The sequence below is a fragment of the Staurois parvus genome, unplaced genomic scaffold, assembly GCF_062004578.1.
Source record: "Staurois parvus isolate SC_StPar_1 unplaced genomic scaffold, SC_StPar_1.0 ptg000394l, whole genome shotgun sequence".
Classification (NCBI taxonomy): domain Eukaryota; kingdom Metazoa; phylum Chordata; class Amphibia; order Anura; family Ranidae; genus Staurois; species Staurois parvus.
The window spans coordinates 5,812,393-5,826,335 of record NW_028318190.1 but is presented as its reverse complement, the minus strand read 5'-3'; the positions used below and the strand labels follow the sequence as shown (position 1 = coordinate 5,826,335).

The 13,943-nt window shown below is 38.6% G+C and overlaps 1 protein-coding gene across 1 annotated transcript in view; it reads right to left on the bottom strand.

Moving 5' to 3' along the window:
• CTPS1 (CTP synthase 1) overlaps positions 1-13,943 on the bottom strand; it is a 72,024-nt gene that overhangs the window by 46,063 nt on the left and 12,018 nt on the right. The gene's annotated exons all lie outside the window — the stretch shown is intronic.

The following is a 13,943-nucleotide window of genomic DNA, read 5'->3' as shown; positions in this document are numbered from 1 at the left end:
AATTTTGAAAAAGGAACAAGAGCACATGACAAGAAGGGCGTGCATGCAGCGTTGTTACCAACACACAACGAATGCAGAAATAATTGCTGATATGAACCAGATTATTCTGAAAGGAAACACCATATATTTTTTCCTGAAGGCTCCCCTCTCCTCTCAGGTCTGGTCAAAGAAATGGCTGGGAAAGGTAGAGATCCTACGCCCTCTTGTGGTGGAAATGTGGTCCAGCAGGTCACAGAAGTGTCTGGATAAGCCTCACCCTTCACAGGAATCACTTAGGGCTGTAAGGATTGAAGAAGCTCCTCACAGGAGACATAGGGAAGCACTCATAGTGTAGTAGGTAAAGATTTTATTCCAAAACACAGGTGCATAGTGAACATGAAATAGCCAAATATGAATGAACACACTGACCCTTATAAAATTCAAGGTGGCCACCGGGCCTCCTCGTGGCACCGGCGGCTTGGTGTCAACGGCGTCCTGGGTTTCACCTTTAGGAACCCAGGTGGAACCTTTAGGTGGAACCCAGGACGCCGTTGACACTAAGCCGCCGGTGCAACGAGGAGGCCCGGTGGCCACCTTGAATTTTATAAGGGTCAGTGTGTTCATTCATATTTGGCCATTTCATGTTCACTATGCACCTGTGTTTTGGAATAAAATCTTTACCTACTACACTATGAGTGCTTCCCTATGTCTCCTGTGAGGAGCTTCTTCAATCCTTACAGCCCTAAGTGATTCCTGTGAAGGGTGAGGCTTATCCAGACACTTCTGTGACCTGCTGGACCACATTTCCACCACAAGAGGGCGTAGGATCTCTACCTTTCCCAGCCATTTCTTTGACCAGACCTGAGAGGAGAGGGGAGCCTTCAGGAGATAGATAGATAGATAGATATATATATATATATATATATATATATATATATATATATATATATATATATGTATTACTTATACGCTTTCTGGTTAGTGTGAATTTCTACCATTTGCACGGGGAATCACGGAGCACCTTTTTAATGGACTGTGTTTCATTCATACTTATCATTTTCTAAGATCGCTGCATTTATATATACATGAATTTTGGGACTTCTTATGCGTTTTCCTTTATGTTCAGCTGCTGTTACGGTTGATGAGCGCTTACTATATATTTTATTATCCTCATATATTTTTTATATGCCATATGTTCCTCCCACTCCACCCAAACTGAGTCAGCCTTGTACACCCAAGACAGAGGATACTTTCTCTTACTCACATGGCCATGTTAATCCTAATCAGGTGTACGTTGCTTCACTACATAACTTTGTATCCACCATATTGCTACACCAGCGTATGGCGTAAGTGTATTAAACATCATTCAATATACACCTTACTTACAATTATAAATAAAAAAACACCACAAATAATTACAACAGATTAAATATAACATTCATATAAATTGGTTAAAGGATTATTATATGAAAACTATCCAAATATTAAAAACACCATTATCAATGTCTCCAACGCCCCCTATTTTTTTTTATATATATTTTATATTACACCAGACCTACATATATGTATGATGAGCTCTCCGCACTCAAAAAAACCAGGACAGAACCACTGCAAATATAACCGAAATTTTTTTTAAAAGAATGGAAAAAAAAATTAATGAAAAAAAAAAAGTTTAATAAATATAATAACAAAGATACAGATAATAATTAAAAAATAATAAAAAACACAAAATATAATATTAATTAAAAAAACCACTAAAGATTTCACCACTAAAAATTTGAAATAAAACAATTACCATCCAATTCTATGTTGAGACCATTGAGCACCATAGTTCCCAGCTGGTAAATCCATTTGGTTTGGTTTTGAGATATTGCCTTTTTCATGTTGGTACCTTGTCAGTGTTTGTCTACCTTATCAATTCCACAAAATGTTAATTTTGTGCCATGCCTATTATGATGAATTCTGAAGTGGTTGGTTAGGCTGTGGTTGCAGAACCCTTTTTTTTATATTATTAATGTGCTCCCTTAGCTTAGTCCTCAGTTCTCTGGCAGTTCTACCTACATATTGTAAGCCACACATACATTTTAATAGATAGGTGACGTGTACTACTAACATTTGATGAACGTTTTTTATTTGGTAAGGCCTCCCTGTAACAGTATATCAAAAATGTGCGAGTTTCTTACTGTCTTTATTGCAAGTCCACTTGGTCCAAAAATTTCACCTTTTTTGGTGGATATGGGACACTTTTTAGCAGTTTGTCCTTCAAAATGTTCTATAGGCGTCCTCCAATTTTGGTCTGTTTCAGAGCACACTAACAAACGATTGGTCCCTTTGTAGAATGGGCCAGTATTTATTAACAGTTTTTTCTACTTGTTTGTATTGCCTGTTAAATTCCAAACTAAAGGCAATACCATATTTATCAGTTCTATTCTGTTTAGGTTTTAGAGGTTCTTGCCTGTTCATAGTCTTAAACTGATTCTCTTTATTTTGTAAGCTCTGCCTTTCTTTTGTTGCCCCTTTTCTACAAACCTGTTGACCAGATTTTGGGATTGTCGGTCAAAGTGTAGGTCAAAGTTGCCTTCATGATCACAGTTCCACCTATTCTGCATAATGTGTCCTTTGGGTATTGCTTCAAGCCATCAAGGGTGGTGGTCACTTGTGACCAGAATGTAACCATTCCAATCTGTATCGTTGAAATAAGTATGTGTGCAGTGCCTATCTTCTTCCTTGTAAATTTCTAGATCCAAATAATTAACCACTTCAGTGCTATAATTGGCTGTAAATGCGATATCATACTTGTTTATATTAATTTCTCTTAAAAGAAGTCCGAGACCCCTCCCACACTAGGAACACGTCATCAATATATCTTTGGTATGCCCTCAGTTCTTTCCTAGGTCTATGGTATAGGTCTTCCGCCTCCTCCCATTTAGTCTAACTTAGCCCCCAAGGCAACTCCCCTCTTTTGGATGTAAATTTATCATGAAAAAATAATTACCTTTCATGGGTTAGCATGGGTTAACATGAATTCAATCTGCTAGTCTTTTACTCTGTACCCCCCCTTCCCCCCATAGAAGACATGCAGACGCAAGAACATGGTCATACGAAGGAAGAAGAAAGGAAAATTGAGGGTTTTTTTTTTTTCACTGTCCCTTTCTTTTCTTTTATCACAGGGAATGTAAATATCTCCTGTGATAGCAATAGGCAGTGACAGGTACTCTTTTCTGAGAAATCTGGGGTCTATTAGACTCTAGATCTCTCCTCTGCCCTTAAAGCATCTGATCACACCACGATCGGTGTGATCAGATGCTTTCCCAATTTAAAAATGGCTTTCCATGGCTCTTTGTTTATATCTAGTTAAACGGAAAGGATTAAATGCTCGTAGCTTACGGTTTCTTAGACCATAAAGATAATTGGAGGTATTCCAGTCTGCGATCAGTTCTATGGTCAGTTATTGGAATTGCCAGCTGCATTCTCAGACTTCCCTGTGGGACAAGAGAGCCAGTGGAAGCCATGGAAGGTGGCAGGTAGGGGGGGTGTGGGGGATGTGGTGGTGGAGGGGGGATGTTCCTTCCCACTGCTTGCAGGGTGGATAAAAATCAATGATTTTTTTTTAAAAATAAAAAAAAAAAAATCAGATTTTTTTTTATTTCAATCAGATTTTTTAAAAATGCTTTTTGAGGAAAATATATTACCATCCAAAGGTTATTCCATCATGAAATACAGATTAGTTTTTTAATTATGTAGAATAAGGCTGTATATGTTTAATTTTTTTGGTAAATAAATTCCATTAATCCATTCACAATGTCATGCTCTTCCAGAGGTTTTTGTAAGATTATTGGGCAGTTTCTCTGCCTACAAGATATTATCACAGATGCTTGGTTTACTTTGCAGTTATCAAAACTGAATTTGACTCAGCGGAGATCACATGCCTCTTCACAGCAAAAATGTTATCACATGAACAGAGTTAAGAAAGACCTTAATCCTAACTTCTACAAACCTATGAATACAGAATCAACCCCTTCAGTGCTAAGTTTCAAGAAGTTCAGTGAATAGAATAGAAACAATATTTTTCTGATTGCTTGGAGTGGAATAGATCTGCACAAGAAGAAAGTGAAACTAAGTGTGAGGAGGAAGGGGCTGACAGTCTACGTTTCTTAAAATATATATATTTTGTTTAGCCAAATTAGTTAACAAACATGGATGTTTAAGCAAATAACATATGCTGGAATGTTATTGTTTCAGTTGAATAAATCTATTTAAATTGTTATTATTAAGGTAATGATTATTTTTCTCCTTCCTAAGTACAACAGAAAAGTTGTCCGAATATGAATGATTAACCTATTAAACTGGGGATAAAAAAACTAATATGAAAAGTTGTTATTCTAAAAATCTTCATCTACTTGCATATTAAAGTTATACCAGCAAGAATTAGTCTTTATTTAGAAAACTAGGATTTAAATCAAGCCTTACTGACTAGTGATTTAAATCGTGATTTATATCAGTTTGATTTAAATCAAATCCACCCTGACTGCTTGTAAAAATGATCAAGCAGCCAGTTAGGATTGCTTTTACATGAAAGCTGACCCCCCGCTGAATAAAACGATACCAGGATGATGCCTGTAGCTGCAGGCATCATCCCGGTATAGCTACTCAAAGTCCAGCAACATATCAGTAAGTTGCTGGTCCTTGTTGGGCATATATGTAACAGCAGAGAACATGGGCACAGATCTCAAAATGAAACTAAATTAATTTACCAGCTGGGAACTATGGTGCTCAAAAGGTCTCAATATAAAATTGGATGTTGTTTTATTTAAAATTTTTAGTGGTGAAATCATTTGTGGTCTAAATTCTAAATTTTATTTTTTTTTAGTGGCTTAATATGGGTTTAGTTTCAACTGTGCATTATTTTATATTTGTGTTATAATTTTTATTTCCTTATTTTTACCAATATCTATTTATTTTCTATTTTTTCTATTTTTAAATTAACATTTTTCTCCTGCAGATCTGTCAGCATATCTGCTTGCTCATACAAGATGTACTTCACAGCACTATGGTAGTTCATTGAGGACTACAAGCTGACAGCCGCTAAGGCTGTCGAGACTTGTAGTTTCTCCTTCACAGATGACTGAATGATTGACACAGCCACGTTTTGTTTTAAATTTGACAGCTAGCGAGGGGGGAGATGGGGGGGGGGGAGCAGGGGCCGATCTGATCGTAACAAGTTACATGTTACACCCTGAACATGTTAATGTTACGAAAGGTGAACTTATTCTTTACCCAATTTGTAAAAATTTTAGATTTAATCTGTTTTAAATGATTTGTAGTTTTTTTTTATTTAAAATTTTACGAAAGATGTATATGGAATGACATGTAATACACTTACTCCATACGGGGGTGTATGGCAGATATAAAGTTATTATGTACGCCCGATTAATAACAATAACATGGCCAGGGGAGGAAGTACCCTGTGGCTTGGGTGTACAGGGCGGACTAACTTTGGGTGGAGTGGGAGAAGCAATCAGCATATAAAAAAACACCTTAATGGTGACTGTCTCCAGCCTCTGAAAATGCCCTGTGGGAGGGTGAAACGTGCTAGCAGAGATTAGCCGGGAAGTCACATCTGGCTGGTGGAACGAATTCCGGTGCGCAACGTCCAGTGCGGTGTTCCTAATGCTTTTTTTAAAGTACTTTCTATGTAAGTGCAACCAATTTTAATATTTATACAATAAAAACGAAATTAAGCTATATGGGCACTTCTTGCCATTTGTTCTTTTATGTGAGAATACACCAGCCTTCTATGGGAACAGTGATTTTGACACTTATTGTTTTGGAAGAATATTGCATAACTTCACTATAGACTGCTGAATTTGAACCTTAATTTTAACATTGTGTAGACACTGGATATACGTTAATTACATAAGGCAGCACTTTGAGCTGTTACATCTTGTTCTATGCAATTTTTTTCATTTGCCAGTGTCCAATCCTTCTGTAGGAGGCAGTATAACCTAGGCAGTCTCTAAATTCATGTGTCCCTTAACCACTTCATGTCCAGGCCAATTCTGACATTTTTCACATACATGTTAAATTCAGCATTTTAACATCGATGTGTCTGATTTTGCATCTGTCACCTGCCAGCTCTAAGAGGGAGAACTGAACAATTAAAGACCGTTAGTCACTCAGCTCTCGGTCTTCAGGCTGCAGAGAACTGGTGACTGTCAGTCACCAACTCTCTGCTGCCCCTCCTGCACTCAATGGAGCACCAGGCTGTGTAGGGGGTGGGAGCTGAGCCGGATGCCGGTGCAGGAATCTGAAAAGATCCCAACCATATGCTTTGGATCCACCAAGAGCCTGAGCCGGCTCTGCCGTCAGCCAACAGGGGGCTTTAGCATATTAACATATGCGTGTGGGATGTACATGAGCCCAGGGGGAAGGGGATACTTGAGTTGTTTATTTTGGATCACTATACAACTTTCCTTGATGACGTCTCTGCATTGCTTCTCTACTTTCGCTTTTCTGAAGTTCCCACTAATCATTTTCAGCGACTTCAACATCCCTGTGAATACCAACAATCCTGCTACTTCTAAACTTCTTAGTCTAACCTCCTCATTTGACCTGAAACAATGGGTACATGCTTCTTCTCACTCTGAAGGCAACACACTTGACCTTTTATTCTCCTACCTATGCACTACGTCCAACCTCTCCAACAATCCTTTTCCTCTCTCTGATCACCACCCTATTAGTTTCACTCTCTCCGTCTTCCACCACCTCTCCCTCCAACCGCCTAACAATTACCCGTAGAGATCTTTGCAACTTTAACCTCTTTTCTGCTACGGATCATCTCTATAACATTATCTCATCCCTGCCCTTCCCCAATCTAGCCACTTCTGTCTAAAATAGATCCCTGTCCTCTGCCAGAAGTCTCAAAAAAAGCACCTGTGGCGTAAGACAAAAAGTTTCACAAAGACTTCAATAATTATAAAACTGCCATCCAAAAATACAACTCTTGCCTCCACACTGCCAAGCAGACCTATTTTATCACTCATTAACACCTTCTCATCCAGTGCCCGTCAACTCTTCTCTACCTTTAACTCTCTTCTTCGTCCTCCATCCACTAACTCACGGTCTAGGAGATCGCTAATTACTTCAAAGATTGATACAATTCGTAATGAAAGCTTCACTCTACAGATAACTCCCCCACTTAACACCCAATTTCCACAGGTATACTCAACACTATCCTTATTCAATCCTGCTACTACAGACGAGGTTGCTAAACGTCTTTCTAACGCCCACCTAACCACCCGTCCCCTGGACCCTATTCCCTGTCAAATACTGCGGTCACCCTCTAGCTCTATCCTATACTCTCTAACTCACATCTTCAATCTCACCCTCATCTGGCACCTTCCCCAACACTCTAAAACATGCACTAGTCACCCCTATACTTAAAAAGCCTTCCTTGAACCCCACCAATCTTAACAACCTACTCCCCATCTCCTCCAAACTCCTCGAACGCCTGGTCTATAACCAACTGAGCGACCACCTCATCAAGAATAACCTTCTTGATCCCCTTCAGTCTGGATTTCACCCCACAGACCGTTTTTAAAAATGTATATATTTTTCAAACGCAATTTTTTGGTTTGAGAATGGTTTAAGTATTTCTACGTGGCTGGTGTAGGTTCCTTAATATTTTTGGTAGAGCTTAGAAAGAAACTCAAATATTTGGACCTTGAAATTAGAGAATGCAAAGGCAAACTCACTCCCTATATGGAGATAATGAATACAAGGAACGCTCTACCAATTTGAATAAGGCCTTGGAAAAGGAAGAAACTGAACAAAAAAATAAAAAGAGAAAGAAATATAATAGGGAAATTACAGATCATCAGACTGGAATAGTGTTTGCATGGCAGAATAAGGTTGAAACGCAAAATTGTGAGATGGAGTGATGTGGAGGAGGGTGGAACTGGGCCAGAGGGTGGAGACGGTCACCCCAGGTATTTCTCCCCTAAAAAAAACACTACCTTCTTCATTTAGGACTACCATACAAGGGAAGTTCCTAGGGATCATCATGATTCTTGGGGAAGAGACCTTTATAGGTCACCCCTAGAGACACTTATAAAGATTATCCACTGCCCGGAGGAAGGACACCTTTTAGGTCCCCCCCCCTCCCAGAGAATATCATCACTCTAGAGGCCGGGGTGGTTATCGTCCACCCAGATCTCCTTATCCACACCCTAAAGACAGGAGTGATTATACCTATGGTCATAGGGATGCAAATTATGTTCAATATAATATACCTACCAACAATATATTTGAGGCCCTTAGGGAACCCCATCCCCATAATTGTCATCATAATTCTTATCAGAATTATGAGGAAAGGGAATTATATTATGATTCCCCTAGGGTGGGAGGATGGGATATAAATGATTCTGCCCATGGGAAACCTTATCCCTTGTCTAATAGGAACCCTAGTGAAAGGGATTACACCTATACCAAACCCCAATATAGGACTCAACCAGCGGATTTTTACCGGGTCAATCAAGGAACAAAAAGGACAGGCAGAACGAGGAGAGGTAACAGAGAGGGGAAGAAACAGCATCCTAAGTTAAAAAAAAAAAGTCTAATTGGCAAAGGGGTATATAATTTAAGTTTGAAATAACTAACTATATCTGATATTTAACTCTTGACAAAGGACTCAATTACGTTCCACCCAAAGGTTTGGATAGATTCCAAACCTTTTGCTGATGTACATAAATATATACGTAAATTGAACAAGAGATATTTTATTAAAAACCCATATACCTCCAGATCTAATTCCTATACTAATATTCAACATTCTGGTTTGAGTAACGCTTCTTTATTTAATCCCCCGGGTGGGATACCATCAGTGAAAGTATTTAGGAATGTGGTACTTAGGGACCTTGATAATCTTAAGTTTACTAAACCACGATTACAACAGAATCTGGAGCAAGGGATACAACAATTGTGCGATGATAAAGATATGGTTATCTGACCGGCAGATGGGGGGGAGGGGGTCATTGTTCTCGATAAAAGTTCGTATAATAAGGAAATGGATAGAATTTTAGCTGAGAATACATATTCAATATTGAAGAAGAATCCAGTGGGAGGTTATAAAAAAAAAAGAGTTGGAAAAGATTTTAGATAGGGGATACCCACATGAAAGAAAAATATATTTGATATATATTTTAAAAATATTCTTCCCAAATATATTGACATATTTGAAATGCTACAATTTTGGCCATATTATATATTTATATTTATTACAAAATATATGAAAAATATTTTTAAAAATACATTTCAAATATACGGTGTGTCTTTAAAAATCCAAATCTACATTTTTGGAATGCATTTACAAATATATGTAAAAATATATGCTAAAATTACTTTTTATATGTTAAAAGAAAATCTGAATATATGTAAAAAATATAACATTTTTTAAAAATGGATCACCAATGGATTGGACCTTCTTTTGATACAAAAATAATTCATCATGGAACTTAGATCTGACGATTTCTAGAAGTGATAAAGGTTTCATTACCTCGACATTCTTTAAATCTATTGATTGTAATGCCTACATCCCAACAGATAGTTGCCATCGATCCCGTGTAGTCAATTTTTACAGATCAGGAGAAACTGTACTAACATTAAAAAGTATCACACACAGGCACTAAATGTTGAAGATTAGATTTTTAGATAAGGGTTATAGTTAGGTTAGTCTTGATAAGGATTTGGATTCAGTTCAAAAGTTAGATAGCAAGGATCTTCTTTTGGAGAGATCGGTAAAAAATAAGGAGACTAGTCAGTTTGTTTGCCCATTTATCACTTTTTTTTTAGGTCAACATTATTTTATTAGGAGAATTTAAAAAAAAACTGATATATTTTATGCAACGATGGAATATTGGGGTGTGTGTTACCCCCCAGACCACCAGTTAAATTTCGAGGGGTTCCATCGTTGCGCAATAAGATTGCCCCGAATGTATATTATCCCCCATGCCATACCACGTTTTTCCAGGACTTAAAATGTTTTTATAGGTGTAAAAAGTGTGCAATATGCCAAAATAATACATGTTCACGGAAGGGCATTACTTCCTTTGTGTCTACTGCTACATCTAGGAATTATTCTATTTCATCCTTCGTTACCTGCACTTATCTAATGTAGTTTATCTTTTACAGTGCCCATCTGGCCTTCAATATACTGCAAGGACCACCTGCACCCTCCAAATTAGATTGGGGAACATGTGGGGAATATTAACCCCTTGGCGCCAGCGCCTCCCGGCCCTTTAAGGGTTTCAGAAGTCAGGAGGCGAGGTTTTAGGGTCATGTGACAGCCGTGATTCGCCGTCACGGCGGTCACATAATCGGGAAAGGTCCCAATCGAAAGAGGAGATCGGGACCTTTATGTGAGTACCGTACATGTGTGCTGGGAGTGTGCAGGGCAAATGTTTGACAAAACATTTGGTACTCTGTCCTGTCTTTCATATATCCCTTACCAATTCCATCTCTCATTGTGGGACATGGCAGGGTATATTGGTTTATGAGTTTTCCTTGGGTCTTATTGTAACTTAATACATTTTTAAAAAATTTTTAATTACAATTTATTAATTTAGTGTTGGATTTCTATGTTAAAATTGTTTATTGGATTAAGATTATGGTATTTGGCATCATGTACTATATATGTATTTAATTTTACTCCGTTTCTATATTTTTATTTCTAAGTGTATTGAGGTTTGGTCCCAGGATGTGACATCTTTCGGTTTGTATATAATTAAGGTTGGTTGTGTTCCAAATCAAGGCTTGGTTTTCTTCTATTTCTTCATGTCGGGCGGAGCCTCCCTCTGACATCATCACGCTGTCCGCCATCTTGGAAGTTTTTTTTTTTTTTAATGCTTTAGTTTCTTTATTAACCTGTAAGTAGGATTTTATTTGCGCAAATAAAAAGGTACATTGTTCGTATAGCATGCTTTGTTTTCAATGACACTATCCTGACACCGCAATGGGGATGGCTCATTGATCTATGCGGATTCTGTGTCCTGACACAATTTGAGAGATCTTGGGTCCTGACAGGTTATGGAAATCTGGATGATAATTCATCGACATAAAGCTGATAACTCCCTATAGTTAAGGGGTCTTCTCATCTGGTAAGCGTCCATTTATTCACATAGTGTTGGTTTGTACATGATCGGTGATTAATTGGATGAAAGAGAATTTATATCAACAAAACTATATTCAAGGAACAAAAACTCCTCACAAATTTGTGGAGGTCATCATTCACGTGGACTTTATTGCCCTGTATATGGAATATTTTTACCTTACGGTCTTTATACACTAATTTGTTCACTCACTATGTTTATGGTTGTTTTCACATTTATGTTTTTTTTTTCTACACAGGGCAACATTTATAGGTTTTTGTTTTTTTTTTAAATACCTCACGTGTTTTTTTAGCACTATTTACATATGTGGGCGTGGCCTACATATGCGTTCACCACTGCGCATGAACACGGGGGGACGAGGGCACTATAAACATCTTTTATTTTTTATTTTATTTTTTTTTTTACACTGCCCCTTTAATTTAATTTTTTTTTTCACTTTTATTCCTATCACAAGGAATTGAAATTTCCCTTGTGATAGAAAAAAAGCAGTAACAGGTCCTCTTTATGGAGAAAAAAGACAAAGGCACTGGAACCTGAAGTGACGTAATGACGTCGCTCCAGTCCTCCAAGGGCATAGATGAGTGGAGGCCATCTTTCCTTCACTGATCTCTATGCCCATTGTCAGGATCGTTGGATGGGTTCTCAGGTAAGGCTGAGAACCACCGGGCGACCACGGGGCTGTTTTCGGCACCTGTGTCGGTGCCTATTTTCAAAGCCCGAGGTATTTTCAGTTTAAACGTTTTGGCCACCAAAATTTTGGTACATCCCAATCACAAATGATTTACTAACAGCAAAAACCAATGGACACTAAGAATAGAGTCCATTGGTTTTTGCTGTTAGTAAATGTACTCCTACTTCTGGACTAATCGGCTGCTTTTGATACAATTGACCACTCCCTTGGTATCCATGACTGTGCTCTTCGTTGGTTCTCCTCCTACCTATCCCACCGCATCTGCAGTGTCACTTACAATTCTACTTCCTCCTCTTCCTTTTTCTGTTAGGGTCTCCCAAGGTTCTGTTCTTGGACCTCTCCTATTCTCAATCTACACCTCCTCCCTGGGTTAGCTAATCAAGCCTCCCATGGCTTTCAATAACATTTCTACGCTGACAACACTCAACTCTACCTCTCTACCCCTCAGCTCACAACATCAGTCTCCTCACATATCACTAACTTACTGATCGACATATTAGCCTGGATGTCACACCACTTCTTCAAACTCAATCTATCCAAAACCAAGCTCATAATATTTCCTCCCCAGTGCGCCCCTTCCCCTGATTTCTGTGTCATGATCAATGGCACAACTATCAACCTGTACCCACACGCCAGGGTGCTAGGTGTAATCCTCTGAACTCTCCTTTCAGCACCACATCCAATCACTTTCCAAAGCTTGCCATCTCAACCTCCTGCAACATCTCCGAAATACACCCTTCCTAACCAATGACACCACAAAGCTCCTAATTCACTCCCAGGTTATCTCTCACCTCGACTACTGCAACTCCTTCCTCATTGGCGTACCTTTACATAGGTTATCCGCCCTTCAGTCCATCATGAATGCTGCTGCCAGACTCATCCACTTTGCCAACCATTCAGTGTCTGCTCTCTGCCATTTCCTCCATTGGCTGCCACTCACCCACCGAGTTAAATTCAAAATACTAACAATTAACAAAGCCATCCACAACTTGGCCCCCAGCTCAATCACTAACCTAGTCTCAAAATATCAACCAAATCACACTCTTCATTCCTCCCAAGACCTCCTGCTCTCTAGTTCCCTTGTCACATTATCCCATGCTCGCCAGCAGAACTTCTCCCAAGCCTATCCTATCCTATGGAATTCCCTAGCCCAATCTGTCCGACTATCTCCTACTCTGTCCACTTTTAGGCAATCCCTGAAGACTTTTTTTCTTCAGAGAAGCCTATCCTGCCTCCACCCAAAAATTGTACATGTATTTTCTTAATCGGCTCATCCCCCACAATAATTACCTTTTGTATCACTTGACCCTCTCCTTTTAGAGATTGTAAGGTCTAAATAAGCAGAGCCCTCTGCTTCCTCCTGTATTCAACTGTATTGTTTGCCCTCATATTGTAAAACGCTACGCAAACTGTTGCCGCTAAATATAAATCCTGTATATTAATAACTGGGAAACCCATCGCCAGATGAAAAATTTGATACCTGGTTCATGGTTCTAACAGCAGGCACAATCCTGGCATATCCACTTGTTCCCACAGTCATATACAGTGCCTTGAAAAAGTATGCACACCCCTTGAAATTTTCCATATTTTGTCATGTTACAACCAAAAATGTAAATGTATTTTTATTTGGATTTTATGTTATAGACCAACACAAAGTGGCACATAATTGTGAAGTGAAAGAAAAATGATAAATGCTTTTCAAAATTTTTTACAAATAAAAATCTGAAAAGCGTGGCGTACATTTGTATTCAACCCCCTTTTACTCTGATACCCCTAACTAAATTCTAGTGGAACCAATTGCCTTCAGAAGTCACCTAATTAGTAAATAGAGTTCATCTGTGTGTAATTTCATCTCAGTATAAATACAGCTGTTCTGTGAAGCCCTCAGAGGTTTGTTAGAGAACACTAGTGAACAAACAGCATCATGAAGGCCAAGGAACACACCAGACAGGTCAGGGTTAAAGTTGTGGAAAGGTTTAAAGAAGGGTTAGGTTAGAAAAAAATATCCCAAGCTTTGAACATCTCATGGAGCACTGTTCAATCCATCATCCAAAAATGGAAAGAGTATGGCACAACTGCAAACCTACCAAGACATGGCCATCCACCTA